Below are 16,643 nucleotides of genomic sequence, written 5' to 3' on the forward strand. Positions count from 1 at the left end.
CGAAGATGGAAGAGCCACTGCCTGGAGCATGAGAGTGTGGGGACAGAGGAGGAAGGGTCTTGGAAGGGGAGCAGGACACTCGGGTCTCTCATGGCCCTTGCTGGACGGAGAGTCCCTCTGCCAGGAGGCAGTCCTGCCCTTTGACTGCAGGCACCTGTCATAGCCTGCTTTCCAATGAAGACTGCAATAGTACGTCCTGCCTCACCTGCTCTGCTGCACGTGACCTGGCTGCTCCCCTGTTAAGTGGTGGAGTCTGTATTTCCATTCCAGATTCCAGGCTGGTCTTAGCTACTTCCTTGGCTAAAGGATCACAGCAGAAAGTGATGCCCTGGGACTCCCGAGGCTCCACTGGCCATAAGAAACCTTGCACATCTACCTGACCCTCTTGGTTTTGTTTGTTTGTTTTTTGAAATGGGGCCTTGCTCTGTTGCCCAGGCTGGAGTGCAGGGGTGCAATCATGGCTCACTGAAACCTCAGCCTCCTGACTGCCACCATATGTGAGACCCCAAGCAAAAGCTTTCCGGCTGAGCCCTATCAATCCATAAGTTATATAGGCTTTAACAACAAATTGGTGTTTCAAGCCAGTAGAGTTTGGGGTGTTTGTCACACACGCAGCAGATTAATCCAAGCAGCACCTCCTGGCATGCACCTTCAGGTGGAGAAATTATTAGCATTTGCTTTACACCTACTATGAGCCAGGCATTCTGGTTGGTGGTTTATGTCATTCATTCATTCATTCATTCATTCAACAAACCTCTATGTCGTGAGGTAGGGATTACATTTTAGAATGCGTAGGATATGTTTTGCTGCCAATCCACCCTAAAGTCCCAGCAACCCATCACCACAATGGCTTCTGTCTCACTCATGCTATTTGTCCATAGTGGGTTGGTACAGCCCTGCTCCACACAGTCATTTGGGGACCCCATGTAACAGAAGCTCCATCTCAGATGCTGAGATGGGGAGAGAGACCGCAGATTTGCACGTGGACTTTTCATGGTCCTAGCCTGAAGTGACTCTCACCACTTGCTCCCCCATGGCACTGGCCAGAGCTAGCCACATGGCCGTGCCTGGCTGTAAGAGGGCTGGGGAGGACAGTTGTTCAGATAGCCAGAAAGAAGGGAGCTGGGTGCTGGGGAGCACTGGTCATGCTCTCCACTGAGCCTTTCTCCCGTTTTCTGAATGAGGACACCCACACTCAGAGCCTAAGCCTAAGCTCATTACTGCAGTCACCAGGGGTAGTAAGGAAACTGTAGAACCAGCCTGTTTGGTTCCAAAATACCAGTGTGCCCAGATCCAGCCTGGGTTTGTTAAAAAAAAAAAAAAATTAGAGCAGCAGCTGTGGATGAAAGTAGGTAGTTGGGGGGGCCCACAAAAATAATGACCAGGCAAGGCCGCCGTAAACAACGGAGCCTTGAATAAAATGAAAGGGGCTTTGTCAAGAGGGATAAACTCGAAGCGTATCTTTTTCAAGTATAAAGGGGAGAAGCTCAGGGCTGCATGCGGTGCTTAAAAGCCCCCAAATGAAAGCCTCAGCGCTTTCCTAGCAGCTCTGCCAATTTAAAGGGGGAGTGTTTTTTCTCATCTGCAACCTGCTGGGATTTTCTGTTGGTCGGCTGAAATGGCCCCATATAATCCTTTGAGGAGGTCCCCAATGTCCCCTGGAGTCTGACACACAAGCACTGAAAAGCATAATCCCAGAAAAGCACAGACACCGCAGAGCGTAGGCAACGGGGCTCAAGGAAACCCGTCCATCCATGCGGCGGGCACCCTGAGGACAGCCCTGCCGGGTCAGAGGCCTCCGCCGGGATTCATCACTGCCATAGGGCAGTTTAGAAAGCTCTCCGGGGCTCTCCGGGGGCGATGGGGAAGGATCGGGATTTTCTTCAAAGCTAACACCCCCTCGTCGTCTTTAATCCTCGTGAGCCGGAATTCCAAAGAGCTACTGCCAAGAGCCGGAGAGAGTGCCCAGGGTTGAGCGTGCTGGGTGTCTGACCCCGTGACCGCCCGAGACAGCACGAGCATCGGCTCTGCCACGGCCAGAAGCCCACACTTCCCATTCGGTGGATCAGGCCCCACCAGCCTGCCAGCAGCACCTATCTCCCCAAAACCCTTCCCAGTGCCCCCTTGGTCCACCCTGGATGGCCTGATGGAGCTGGCAGGGGGTAGCACCAGGCTTGGAGGGAGGCAGCCCTGGCTCTGGCCCTAATCCAGCCCCTCCCAGCCCTGGGACTCTGGCAGGGCAGTTGGTAGGTTCCAGCTGTAAAACGGGACCATAACTGATGGGAGGGGTGAGACGCCTGGTTAGGAAGGAGAGAGGAGGCGGCAACAGGTGGAGGGGAGAGCCTGAGGAGGCTGAGCACGAGAGAAGAGGGAGGAGAAGGCGGGAGGAGGAAGAGGAAGTGGAAGGAGAAGGATGCAGAAAGAAGCAGGAAGAGTGGGCCAAGGATACACACGCTGGCCCGGTGCCCGCTTCATCCCATCTGCTAGGCGCGGTGAGCGTCAGTTTCCTCCACCGAGACCCGCGGAGTGTGCTGTGGGGAGATGACAGCCGTACAGCCACACGGCCACCATACCTGCAAATCCCTTTCCTGACTGGAAGCTGCCAGCAAACCTACAAAGAAGGTGTTTTCTACATTTTAAGGACAAGAAAGCTCACTCCATATAGATATGGTGATGCCTGGTTTTCTATGGTTTCTGTAACAAATTACCACAACCTCAGTGGTCTAACACAAGACACATTTGTCCTCTTACAATTCTGGAGGCCAGAAGTCTCACATGGATCTTACTGGACTAAAATCAAGGTGTCAGCAGCAGCCAGCGCGGTGGCTCACGGCTGAACTTTATGAATCTTAGGAATGAAGTCTCCCAGGAGGAGGGATGGGACCATGGGTGGGCCCAGCCCCATTCCCTATTAGCCATTGTGACCTTGCCCCTTTGTCTCTGGGCCTCAGTTTCCACATCTCAAAAATGGAGACGTCTACCTCCATCCTCACCCACAGAGCTTTTGAGGCTCGGATTTGCAAAGCGCGTGAGAATGCTTCCTGACACCGGATTTGACAAAGCACGTGAGAATGCTTCCTGACACCCAACGTCCCAGCCCAGCTCCAGAGGGGAGAAGTCCACTGCTAGACTCTCCAGCCAGAGCTCATTCTTGCCGTGGGGGCGTTTCTCTCCCCTGGAGAGGAACTGAGAAGCCAGGCCACCTTCACAGTCTACAAAAACCCTTTCCCTCTTAAAGTTAGCAAATAACTAAGAGGACTCCATTGTCAAGATGAAAGCGCAGCTATGAATATGCATGACTCATTCGGTCATCAAACACCCCAACCCTTTCCAGAGGAAGGGATCAGAGCCATCATTTTCCGCCACATATTTAAATTCAAACTAGTCATTATTTAATGTTGGGACAAATCGCTGGAGGTCATGTTTTCAGTTTACTGTTTCTTCTTCATAAACAAGGCAGGTCCCTGGCAGGGTGTCTGTGCTGCCGGAATGCACTAGCTTCCTTCCCTTATTCGACTCGGGTTTTAAGAGACAGACCTTTGCAACAGCAATAAATAGCCATTCCCCTTCTCGGCTGTCTGTTATAAATGCCTCCTCCAGCCCTTTCTCTTTCGTGTCTCCTTGCTGCTCCAAGAGCCCCGCCATTCCATGCCCCAGGCAGTCACATGGAAAGCCCTTGGTTCACACACAGACCTGCTGAGTCTCCATATTTGCACTGCTCTAGATATCAGACAGATCCAGGTGTCTAGGTTCAAATGTGACTCTGCCATTTCCCCTGCTGTGTGACCTCAGACATGTTACTTAACCTCTCTGAGCCTCAGGTTCCTCTCTGTAGAATGGGGATTAAAATAGTTCCTACCACATACATCCTCATGTGTATTACTACACACAGGGCACTTAGAACAGGGCTTAGCTGGCAGAGTGCGGTGGCTCACCCCTGTAATTCCAGCACTTTGGGGGGCTGAGGTGAGCAGATCACGAAGTCAGGAGTTCAAGAACAGTCTGGCCAATATGGTGAAACCCCTTCTCCACTAAAAATACAAAAGTTAGCTGGGCGTGGTGGCAGGCACCTACAGTCCCAGCTACTTGGGAGGCTGAGGCAGAAGAATCGCTTGAACCCGGGAGGTAGAGGTTGCAGTGAGCCGAGATCGTCCCACTGCACTCCAGCCTGGGCCACAGAGCAAGACTCCACCTTAAAAAAAAAAAAAAAAAAATGGGTCTCAGCCAAGAGAGTATGCCCATAAAGGTCATTATTATTCTCACTACTGCTGCGGTTGGTATCGCTAACAACCAGCCACCGTACGTTCTATGCCCGAAGTCTCTCCCAAACCTGACTTCTCCTTCCATTCTCACTGTTGATGCCATTTTTCACCTCTGGGTTGCTGCAAGGGTCTCCCAACTGGCCTCCCAGATAGACTTTGCAGGCTCCTACCAGGAAAAGCCAAACTCTTGACACTGCATTTGAGAGCACTCAGAACCAAATCCGAGCCGGCTGAACCCCTTCCCCCACACCTCCTGTGCACCAGGGTCACCCGGCGGCTCACTGTGTCCCCAGTAGGCTGTGCTCTCTCAGTCCACTGTCTTTGCACGTGCTGTTCCCCAGGGCCCGCAGCCCTTATCCACTTTTCTCTGAATTGCCCAAAATCCCTATAAAATCAACTTGATGTCCATGTCCTCTGGAAAGTGGTTCCAATAGTAGCCACCTGCTCTGTGCTTAGAAAAATAACCAAACCAAACAAAAGCAAAAAAGCAAAATATACCAAAAATGTCTTGTTCCTGCCATGATATGAGCATCACTGCACTGTATTGTGAATGAATGAATGAATGAATGAATGTCAGTGTTCTCTCCCAGCTCTCTTCCTCTTCCAGGACAGGAACCCCAACTAGTTTTCCCTTGAAAGTATGTCCAACTCTTTTTCCAGGAAGGATACAAAATGCCTTTACAAGCACTCTTAGATCCCAGTTGCCACAGTGCGTCTGCTGGTAAGGCCAGCCCACGCAATTCCCCTGAACCGAGGTCAGAAGGGGGCTCTCTAACCTCAGAGGGAATTTGATCCTCCTAGTGCCGTTCAGCAGATTAAAAACTGGGTCTCCGGCTGTGGCTTCCCTGACCTTCAATGCTCCAAAGGCCGGTTCCCCAGGTCCTCCTCCAATGTGGCCTTGGCAGAAGCCCAGCCCCCCAGGACAAATGGAAGGATTTCCACTTACAAGAGGACACCTACCCAGAGGCCGGGTGAAAATACAGCCTTTCCTCCTCATCCAGAACAAAACCAACAGCCGCGTGTTCCGCCAGCCTCAAGAAAACCAAGGGCAGCTTCGTGGGAGACATTTCACAGCCCAAAGCCGGCTCCAATGTGACACTTGAGAAATGGGCTCTCAATGCGGTTTGGCGGCCGAGAGGAAAGAAAGGGTTTGCCGACCGCAGAAGATGTTCTGGTTAACAAGCCATTTGCTTATTCAGAGGGACCCAGACGGGTGTTTCTCACTTTAATGCCCGCTGATCTCCTCTCTCCAGGGACCCAGGGACTGGAGGACCAAGGACACTGTGGGCTGTCAAACAGACAAAAAACTCTGCCCCCGGGGGTTCTGATGAATCCTCTGCGACCACTTTTTACAGTTAGAGAAATTGGTTTTAAAGGCCCAATAAAGTGCATTCCGTTGTCACAGGAAAGCAATCCATCTTTCCGTTGTTGCTACAGAGATGACAAATGGACTCTAAAAACAAATTCCCTGGATGGGCCGGCCTAGCAGGTGCTCCAGAGGCAGAGCCAGGACTGGGGAGGCGACTGTCATCCTGACAGACCCTGCGGCTGGAAGGAGGGGGCAAACAGTCCCTGACAGGCCAGTTTTTATTTTTCAAGTGAAGGGAGGTGGGTAGACATGCCTGGGCCAAGCCTGCAGCTGTGCCCCCTACCTCCCCTGGGAGGTGAAGACGCTGCTGTGGGTGCCAGAGTTGTGGACTATACAGGCAACTCCAGGTGGCCTGGTCTCTACGGAAACCCCATGGGCCTTTCTGCTACCAGACCCTGGGCCCTCCTTGGGCCTAACCAAGGCTCTGCCCAGAACCAAGCACAATCATCAGTCTCATCTCCAACCCTGATGATAGTCTCCTGCCAGAATGCAAACTCCTAGGAGCCTGGCTCTTCTCTGGCCTGTCTCACTGTATTCCCAGGACAGGGGTGGCAGGTGTGTGAGGATCAATGAAAAAGCCAACTGGCCATGTAGGCACTACGGTCCCCGATTGTCAGAAGAGGGGACTCAGGCTCAGCCGACGTCACAGACCTGCAGAGCAGAGTGGTCGCGAGGCTGTGGCTCAGCACAGGATCTGAGTGGCCAAATATTACCTAAAACTCCTCAACTCTCCTCCTCTTCTAATCCAGACTGGCACCAAGATCTAGAAACTCCACATTGGAGAACTGAAGGGCATCCAAGGCTTCAGTGGTTGTCCGGACAAGGCTGGTTGTCTGGCTCCTGCTTGCATACCTCTCATGACAGGGAGCTCACTACCTCCCAGGGCAGCCCTGCCCATCTCCGATCAACTGTAGCTGCTATGAGGTTGTTCTTAAGTTTTAGCTGAAGTCTGCTTCTCTGTCACTCCCCTGCATTTACTCTGAGTTCTACAGTCCAACACTGAGCATCCAAGCAGAAAAGAACACTATCCCAAAGACTCAGCGAAAGATGCCGTCTCTGGAAAGGACTTGCCTCCAGCACCTGGAGAAAATGTAAGCTCTGGCTGATCTCCTGAGGAGTATAGAAGAAGATACAGGTTTCAAGGACAAAAGATTGAAAGAAAAATATCTGAGTAAAAGTGGCATTAAAATTGTCATTGGCATGGAATCAAACCAAATGCCCATCCATGATAGACTGGGTAAAGAAAATGTGGTACATATACACCATGGAATACTAGGCAGCCATAAAAAAGGAATGAGTTAATGTCCTTTGCAGGGACAGGGATGGAGCTGGAAGCCATTATCCTCAGCAAACTAACACAGGAACAGAAAACCAAACACCACATGTTCTCACTTACATGGAGGAGCTGAATGTTGAGAACACATGGACACGGTGCGGGGGAAACAACACACACTGAGGCCTGTTGGGGGTATAGGGGCAGGGAGAGCATCAGGAAAAATAGCTAATGGATGCTGGGCTTAATACCTGGGTGATGGGTTCATTTGCGCTGCAAACCACTATGGCACACATTTACCTATGTAACAAACCTGTACATCTTGCACATGTACTTCGGAACTTAAAATAAATGTTGAAGAAAAAACATCGTCATTGGGGGCAGTGAAAGGCAGAATGAAAACATAGAAACAGAATCAGGGACCGGACAGACAGACTTGCAAAGCTCTTCCAGAAGGTGGCAGAAGGAGGCAAATCAGTCAATTAATAATTGTGAAAATAATAAGTGTGAAAAAATGGCCCTAAAGATAAGAGCACAGATGTCCAGCCCCAAATCATAGGAGTTCCCAAGAGAGAAGCCAGAACAACTGGAACAGAGTGGCCGCCAAAGACAGAGTGATGCCTTCAGAGTGAGGCAGCTCAGCATGTCCAAGACTGAAGGTCAACATGAAAAAGAGGCAAACATCAGACTCATCCCAATGAAAATATTTAACTATAAGGAGGGAGAAAACCAGGCGAGATAAATGAACTCTCAGATTAGCACAGGTCCCTCTATAAGGCTAAGCATTAAGCAAACAGAGCAACCCCTTCGGATGTCTGTGAGGAAGAGAGATGACTCAGAAATCTCACCTTCACTCAAGCTGTCCTTCAACAGGGATGGAGTCAATAAAAGGAAAATCCTAGGGGCGAGGCCGCTCCCCCACATGTGTCCTCCCAGACAGTCCTTGGAGATGTACCCTAGCCAGCTGAGAGGTGAATCAGAATTACTAACTCAAGGATGGAGTAGGCTGTGAGCATTGAAACCATTCGCATAAAACAGCGAAAATGGTGCAGTTAGTTCATGAACACAAAAGGTACAGGATGAAACGGTGATAAGTTAGTGAGTAGTCTGTAAGTTGTTTCTACAATACCTTGAAGTGGTAGACGAGAGACATCCCCGTCCCCTGATAGTCCTGTGATTTGTTCTGCGGTTTCAGCAAGGTGAGGCCACAGGTGGATTTCAGAAATGTAGCAGGAGGGACTTGCCTGACATAGGGGGCCAGGCCGCCTCCTGAGGGTCCCAGAGGCAGCCTGGTGTACTTTTTTTGCTGTACTTCAGTGACCCACACTCCCTTCCCACACCGCGGCCCAAACCACTCCTTTGAAGTCCCGTGGGTTTTGAGATACTGGTGCAGGAATGCAGGCCGCACTAGAGCTGACGGTTTTAGCCCAACTCATTCTTCCTGAGATAGCTCAGGCCCCGATGGACCTGCTTCAGGGAGATGCAAGAGCCTTCCCTGACCATCATGCCCATTCCCCACTACAGAAAATAGGTCCCAGAGAGGAAATCATATTCTTCAGTTTTATACACTTGTCTCAGATCTTTTCTCCTTTCCCCTCTTCCTCCTGTCCGTCCAACAGAGCAATTTCTGAGACCCTCTGACATGTCAGACAGGATGGCTGCTGTTTCTCCCCCTCTCAGGGCGTGCTTGTTGAGAAATGCAGTCACGCCAGGAATCACAACAAGAGATTCCCATCACCCGCTGCAACCCCCTTCGTGTTTTGCAATGCGCTTGCTTTGTTTTGACATCCCCCAGAGCCTAGCATGGGAGTCTATAAACACAGCCCACATAATTAGGCTAATGACATCAATATTCTCAGTTCAACTGGGTAATGGGAGCATTTATTTCACTTTGGAAATGTTACACACAGTCTGGTGAGGGCTGCAGAATTATGACACTCTTGGAACTGTGCCTGCAAAACTGCTCAATCTCAGACGCAACTTTCCCCCAGCTGAGCCCTGCTATGGTTTAGGCTCTGTGTTGGGAGGGGATGCAGGTGCAAGACCTCCTCTGCACATGTTTATCTACTGTGGAGGCAGCCTGGTTTCTTAGAGTGAGAGTAGTAGAGAGACTTGTCACTCAGAAAAACCTTTGTTCCTATTTCTGTCATGGTGCTACCTTGGGTAAGTTCCTTGCATTCGCCAGACCTCAGGTGTCTTCCCTGCGAGGTGGAGGGGTCTCACTAGAGAGTGCCTGAGTTCCTTTCTAGACCTAAATGTCTACTAAGTATCTGTGCCTTCAGCCCATCATGGAAGCAACTTTTTCTTAAATGCATTCTTTCAGTTTCCAAAGCACAGCCAGTACTGGGCACAGACCCAAATGGAGAGTCAAGAAACTGGGCCTCTGGGGTGCCCAACTCTGTTTTATCCACATTTCCTCCCTGCCCTAACTCAGAGGCCACTGGGATTCCCATGTGCTTGGACTCCTTTCCTCTTACCCATGACAATTATTTGTTACTATTAATAATAATGGTTTAGCAAACCAGCATTTATGGAACACCTGCTATGCAACAGATTCTATATTAGGATCCAACATGTGGACTGTGAATGAAGACGAAGATGCTGTCCTCATATAAAACCTTATGTTAGTGTCCGCAAGACACAGTCACATGCATCATCTCAGTCTTCAAAGGGTCTAGCCTCTGGGAGCAGGTCTTATTCATCCTATTTTACAGATGAAGAAATTGAGACAACAAGGGGTAAAGGCTGCATATAAGACATAGTATATTAGAGGCAGAACTCTGGTCTTCCTGGCCCCAGACCTAAGTGCTCTGTGCTATGCTGAAGCTGGGAATAAAATTGAACCACATTTGAGCTTCATGGGTGTAAAGAGCTCATATGCATTAGTCCGTTTTCATGCTGCTGATAAAGACATGCTAGAGACTGGGTAATTTATAAAGAAAAAGAGATTTAATGGACTCACAGTTCCACATGGCTGGGGAGGCCTCCCAATCATGGCAGAAGGTACAAAGCACATTTTACATGGCAGCAGATGAGAGAATGAGAGCCAAGTGAAAGGGGTTTCCACTGATCAAACCATCAGATCTTGTGAGACGTATTCACTACCATGAGAACAGTATGGGGAAACCGCCCCCATGATTCAGTTCTCTCCCACTGGGTCCCTCCCACAACATGAGGGAATTATGGGAGCCACAATTCAAGATGAGATTTGGGTGGGGACACAGCCACACCATATCTGAGGATAAACCTGGGTGGGAGGCCTACTTTGTTATTACGAGGTAGTATGTATGACTTGGGTAAGTTGAGTTCCTGTTTTAGCTCCAGGGTTCTTTTCTAGAGAGTGTAGGGGGGTTGGAACACACAATCCTTAAGGTCTTTTCTGGAGCAAACCATCAGTGACGTCTGCCCTTTCTCGAAAGTGGACATGCCTTCCGATGGTGCCTTTAAGGTCATGAGAAAAGGAACACTGGATGCTTGGCAATTCTTTCAAGCACTAGAAGGCACCTGAAATGGGGTCAGAAAGACAAAGGCAGGTGCAGTAGAACTTGTTTGCGGCCGGGCGCAGTGGCTCAAGCCTGTAATCCCAGCACTTTGGGAGGCCGAGACCGAGGTCAGGAGATCGAGACCATCCTGGCTAACACGGTGAAACCCAGTCTCTACTAAAAAAAAATACAAAAAAACTAGCCGGGCGAGGTGGCGGGCGCCTGTAGTCCCAGCTACTCCGGAGGCTGAGGCAGGAGAATGGCGTAAACCCGGGAGATGGAGCTTGTACTGAGCTGAGATCCGGCCACTGCACTCCAGCCTGGGCGACAGAGTGAGACTCCGTCTCAAAAAAAAAAAAAAAAAAGAACTTGTTTGCAACCCCCACTTCCTCCCACAGAGGTGGCTGCTGTCTCAGGCTGACCTGGGCAGGGCCTTTTCTGGGCAATTTTCTAGAGTTGGGTTTCAGCCAGTTCACCAAAGTCCTCAGGAACGCTGACCCAATTTTCTTCTTTTCAGCAAATGTGAATTGAACAGCTACTATGTGCCAAGTCCTGGGAAGCCACAGCCCTGTGTTCAAGGAATAAGCCCATGGTGGGTGGGGACCTGACCCAAGAGAAGCCAATCAGTAGGGAGGGCAGTGGTGAGTGACATGATGGGCATGGCCAGCTGGGCCAATCAGGCTGCCAGCAGGTTAAAACTGCTACTGTGGCTGCTAAGGGAACTGGTGACCCAGGTGGAAGAAGGCATTCAAGTAAAGGCAGACGCTCTTGCCGGATGTGGTGTGGCCATAGAGAAAGACATTGCAAGACATTGATTATGTCTCAGGGATCTCCCAATCTCCATTTTAAAAATATCTTTTAATTGTTAACAACCTTGTATTTGACAATGTAAAATCATCTAGATGTTCAACTACCTGGTGAAGGGTCAGTGAAGTGTGATATAACCATGATGTATTTAATCATTTCACACAAAGGACTTTGGGAGACAGTGCAGTGGTGAGATCATGGTCTTTGTCATCAGACATCCATTGATTCAAAACCATCTTTGCCCCTATTGTCCTGTATGGCCTTGGGCAACTTAACCTCGTGGAGTTTCGGTTTCAGCATCTGTAAAATTGGCAATAATAAGGCCTTCATTTCAAAGTTCTTTTGCATATTGGAATTAATGGCTATAAATGGCATAAAATTCTCAGAATATCATATGTCTCCAAAAAGTAGTAGGTGACCACAAAAATGGCCAAATCATCGTTATCTAAACCATAGACTATTTCGAAGCCACTAAAATGATGCTTACAAAGCATTCATGATAATGTGGGTAGATACTTATATGACAAAAATTCAGAGTATAAAAATGTCTCGACTATATAATAAAGATATAGAGAAAAAGACAAGAAGGAGATATATTAAGACATTTAAAAAGAGCATTTCCAGGTAGTAAATTTACAGGTGAGTAACCTGCTTTTTGATATTTCAGTTGTCTGTAATGAGCAAGCACTGGGCCAGAGCTAGGGTGCAGCATCCAGACTCTGGATGGGTTTCTGGCAGCAAGAGTCCACACTGTGTACCAGACAGCTGAAACAGAGCTATGGAGGACGCTAAGCAACCTGAGAGGTGTAGCTAGGTCAGCACCACGGACAGCACCCACAACTGCCGAGACCCAACCCGCACTAGGGCTCCTGCCCTGGGTGGAGTTTGCGGAGCTTCAAGCGACCAGGCCTGGCTATAGCTCGGTGCCCCCGCCCCCACCACCACACTCGCAATGGGGGGCTCCTCCACCCCAGATGTCGTAGCAGGCACATGCATAACATATGCTTTGATTTTTCTCTAGGATGGGGTCTACGGTAGTCTGTGATCAAAAGGGCATGGACTTTTTGTTTTAAAAATAACAGCAGGCCGGGCGCGGTGGCTCAAGCCTGTAATCCCAGCACTTTGGGAGGCCGAGATGGGCGGATCACGAGGTCAGGAGATCGAGACCATCCTGGCTAACATGGTGAAACCCCGTCTCTACTAAAAATACAATAACTAGCCAGGCGAGGTGGCGGGCGCCTGTAGTCCCAGCTACTCGGGAGGCTGAGGCAGGAGAATGGCGTAAACCCGGGAGGCGGAGCTTGCAGTGAGCTGAGATCTGGCCACTGCACTCCAGTCTGGGTGACAGAATGAGACTCCGTCTCAAAAAAAAAAAATAACAGCAATATATGTAATAAGATGAATAGAAGCATGCTCATTTCCTTATATCCTCACCAAACTGGATACTGTTATTATTGTTATCTTAGAATTTTCTGCCAATGTAAGAAGTAAAAATGACATTCAGTTGTTTGTTTTTCATTAAGAGTGAGGCTGAGCCTCTTCTCATGTGTTAATTAGAACGTATATTATAATTTATATTTTTCGGTACATAGTTTTAATACCCTTTTCCATTAAAAAACTTACTGTGTTTTTTTTTTAAATTAAGGACATATGCAGGTTTTTGAATTAGACATATCAGCTTTCAATTCTCAGGTCCACCATTTCTAGCTTGATAAATGTGGGCAAATCGCTTTTCTTCTCTGAGCCTCAGTTTCCTCATCTGTAAAAATGATGACATCATGTCTTCCTTATAAGACTGTTGAAAGGATTTTAGAAAATGTATATAAAACAAAGAATAAACACCCTAGGGCATATCGATGATAATGTGGGGGAGGCCTCCCAGAAAACTTTTGTCAGACTCTTACTCCTCCATTGATTTTCACCTCCTAAAACTTAGATGCACATTCTGACTAGTCTAACTGTTACACGATGGAAGAAATTCTCCCTATGGAGTAATTCAAATAGGGAGATTAGTCTATCGGTTAATAAAAGGGTTCAGGATTCATATTCTTGTACCTGGTTCCTGCAAAACTCTTCCCACATCTCCCCCAAGGACAGCTCCACTGTTCTTGGGGGATGCTTGCTGCTACCCACAGTAGCTCCCAAACAGGTAGATGTGAAACACTGTTTGTTTTTCAACTGAAACAACTCAGTTGTTTAACAACTGAGTGTTGTTACTGTAAGAATATTGTTACCATTAATACATCCCTGAAACTTTCTGTGAGAGGAATTTTAAATGGCCAAGAAATACTTTCTAGAAAAGTAGATAACTATGCAAAGAAATTTCTTTTCTTTTTTTCTTTTTCTTTTTCTTTTTTTTTTGAGTCTTGCTGTGTCACCCAGGCTGGAGTGTGGTGGCATGATCTCTGCTCATTGCAACCTCTGCCTCCCAGGTTCAAGTGATTCTCATGACTCAGCCTCCTGAGTAGCTGGGATTACAGGCCTGAGCTATTTTTTAGTTTTAAGTAGAGATGGGATTTCACCACATTGGCCAGACTGGTCTCAAACTCCTGGCCTCAAATGCTTCACACAAGGCCCAGAGCAGAACGAGCACTCACTGAAAGTACATTCAGTGTCAGTGATAAAGAAGACAGCAGAAGAGGCTTGATTGCATGTCTTACTGGCCCTGAGGCCTCAGGGATACTTGAATCAGGCCCTACAAGATGAGTAGAATCCAGGAGAGCAGCCAAAGGAGGTTGGAGGACAAAGGGGAGGGCTCAGTCCTGGCTGCTCCACTTGATGCTCATGGAACCTTGGGGAGAATCAGTTCTCTGAGCCTCAGTTTGCTCAGCTATACATGGATTTAATAACACCTACCTGCTAATATTGTCAGAATATGATGAAATTACACACACGTTCATGCACACAGACACACACAGGTGGGTGTGGCCTAGCCCAGTGCATGGGATTTTGTAGGTACTCAGCTACTCAGTATATGATTACTATGAAATAGAATTAAAATAATCATCATAATACAAATATATATTAAAATGATCCATGCATCATTATTTATGGATGGGAAAAATAACAACAGATTAAGAGACTTCCTCATTGAAGAAACACAGAAGTATGTGATATATAGCCTAGGATCCAAGGCAGCCCCATGTGTGAGTCTGGGGATTGATGGGTTTGTGTTGGGGTTAACTAGAAAGAGGACATGTGGGCATTACCAGGCTCCATAAAAACTGAAATGAGATTATAGCCATCTGCCCATTCACTCATCCCAGCCTGTGACATACAGAGACTTGTGTGGAGGGGGCATCATGGGAAGGCAAGTGGAGGCTTCCTGACATCCACCCACAACCAGACCTCGGAAGTAGTGAGAAGTAGTAAACTTAGGGATAAGGTGGGCTTCTATCCAGCAAACAGAAAGGTTTAAATCACTCACATTTTGCAGAAATGAAATTGAGTCAAATTCCAAAACTGGGAGAAACTATAAGATCAAATCCTCCATGTGTTATATTTTATAGATGGGGAAACTGAGTCCCAGAGAGGTCATGTAACCTGCCAAAGCCATCAAGTCAGGGTGGGAATAAGCCTGTCATGAAACTGGAACTGCAGCCCAGGCACGCAACACTCATTCTCGGCTCTGTTTGCCGTTAGACACACTTCACATGTAAAAGAAGTAAATGTTCCCTTGAGCATATGATCAAAATTAAGGAAACTCATCAACCAGCTCAGGCTTAGCAGGACAAATTAACTGGAAGTAATTGTGATGGATAATTTGGTTGTAATTCACAGGGACAGACATGAGCTGCTGGCAGGTTACCAGAAAAACTTTCAAAGGACTTTAGGTCAAGAGTCCCTTCGTTTGCCCACCTGACTTCACCTGTCTACCCACCTGTCTCAGTCCATTTTGTGTCGCCATAAACAGAGTATCTGAGACCGGGTAATTTATTAAGGAAAGAGATTTATTTGGCTCATGATTATGGTGACTGGAAAATCCAAAATCAGGCAGCCCATTTGGTAAGGGTCTCATGCTACTTCAACTCATGGTGAAAATAGAAGTAGAAATGATTGTTCACAAACAGACCAAACATGAAAGGTACAACCTGCTCTCGTGGTAACCAGTCCAGTTCTGAGAGAGCGAGAACTCAATCCTGAGAGGACGTTAATCTATTCAGAAGGGATCTGCCCTCATGAGCCAAACATCTCCCACTAGGCCTCCCTCCCAACATGGCCACTTTGGTCACCAAATGTCAACACGAGTTTTGGCAGGGACAAATCATCTCCAAACCATGGCACTAGCTGACTTCGCCTGTGTGCTGCATGACTTCTCCAAACCACGGCACTAGCTGACTTCGCCTGTGTGCTGCGTGACTTCTCCAAACCATGGCACTAGCTGACTTCGCCTGTGTGCTGCGTGACTTCTCCAAGCCATGGCACTAGCTGACTTCGCCTGTGTGCTGTATGACTTCTCCAAACCATGGCACTAGCTGACTTCACCTGTGTGCTATATGACTTCATCTGTAGACCCATCTGACTATGCCTGTATCACCTGCCTTCACCTGTCTACCCAACTGCCTTCGCCCGTCTCCCCACCAGGGAACTGGTGCTGGGAGACCTGCCGTGTCTTTAGGGAACCCTCTCCTTACTTCCATCAGTTTCATCCTCTCTCCCCTCCCTGCTCTGGACAAACATCACACTCCCTTATGTGGACCCACCTCTAGCTCTCACCCTCCACTTGAGCGTTCTTATCACAGTAGCTGTGATCTTTCTAAAACAGGAACTCAACCGTGACAGGACTGTGCCTAAACCTCTCCTGGCCGAATTCTAATGAACATGGCAGAGGGGTGGCCAGAAGACCACATCTATCTTCATGGAGATTCAACAACCATGAAATTTCACGTGATATCCACCCTGCTAATTTCCCGTGCAATCTCAGAAGACTGCGATAACCCGGCTCCATTTCCAGATGGTAAAATTGAATAGAACTGAGTTGCTGTGGTCCATTGGGTGGGGCACATGTGGGTTCATGTGCCATAAGCCAGGCCGGCTCCAGTTCTCATAGCACCTGCCTGGGCCCTGTGGCCACCAGAGCAGGCAGCCCCTTGCTGTCTATGACAGACTCTCAACCCCCTACCATGGCATTCCAGGAACCTCCTCGCCCACAGTCGCTCCATTTTCCACACTCCATTCTCCCTCGCCACCTCTCCACGTCCACACCTTCCACATGTGTCCCTCTGTCACCACATCTTAGATCAATGGGCCTCCGAGCACCAGCTCTTTGGGTCTTTTCCCAGCCAACTCCTATTCACTCCTCAATACCCAACACAAATGTCACCTTTGGTAGTAAGACGCACACAGGGGTGAATTCAACCCCTTCTCAGTACCACAGGGCTTGGCTCTAGCAGGCACTCGATGGCTGTTGTGACTTGCTTTGTCCTTTCCTAATGCTTTCTTTTCCTAAA

General features: G+C 48.4%; 1 protein-coding gene across 5 annotated transcripts in view; it reads right to left on the bottom strand.

The window, feature by feature from the left end:
• The window catches only part of SORCS2 (sortilin related VPS10 domain containing receptor 2), a 552,142-nt gene that overhangs the window by 149,290 nt on the left and 386,209 nt on the right, over window positions 1-16,643 (bottom strand). The gene's annotated exons all lie outside the window — the stretch shown is intronic.

Source organism: Trachypithecus francoisi, unplaced genomic scaffold, assembly GCF_009764315.1.
Source record: "Trachypithecus francoisi isolate TF-2019V2 unplaced genomic scaffold, Tfra_2.0 Lachesis_group1, whole genome shotgun sequence".
In the NCBI taxonomy this organism is placed as follows: Eukaryota; Metazoa; Chordata; class Mammalia; order Primates; family Cercopithecidae; genus Trachypithecus; species Trachypithecus francoisi.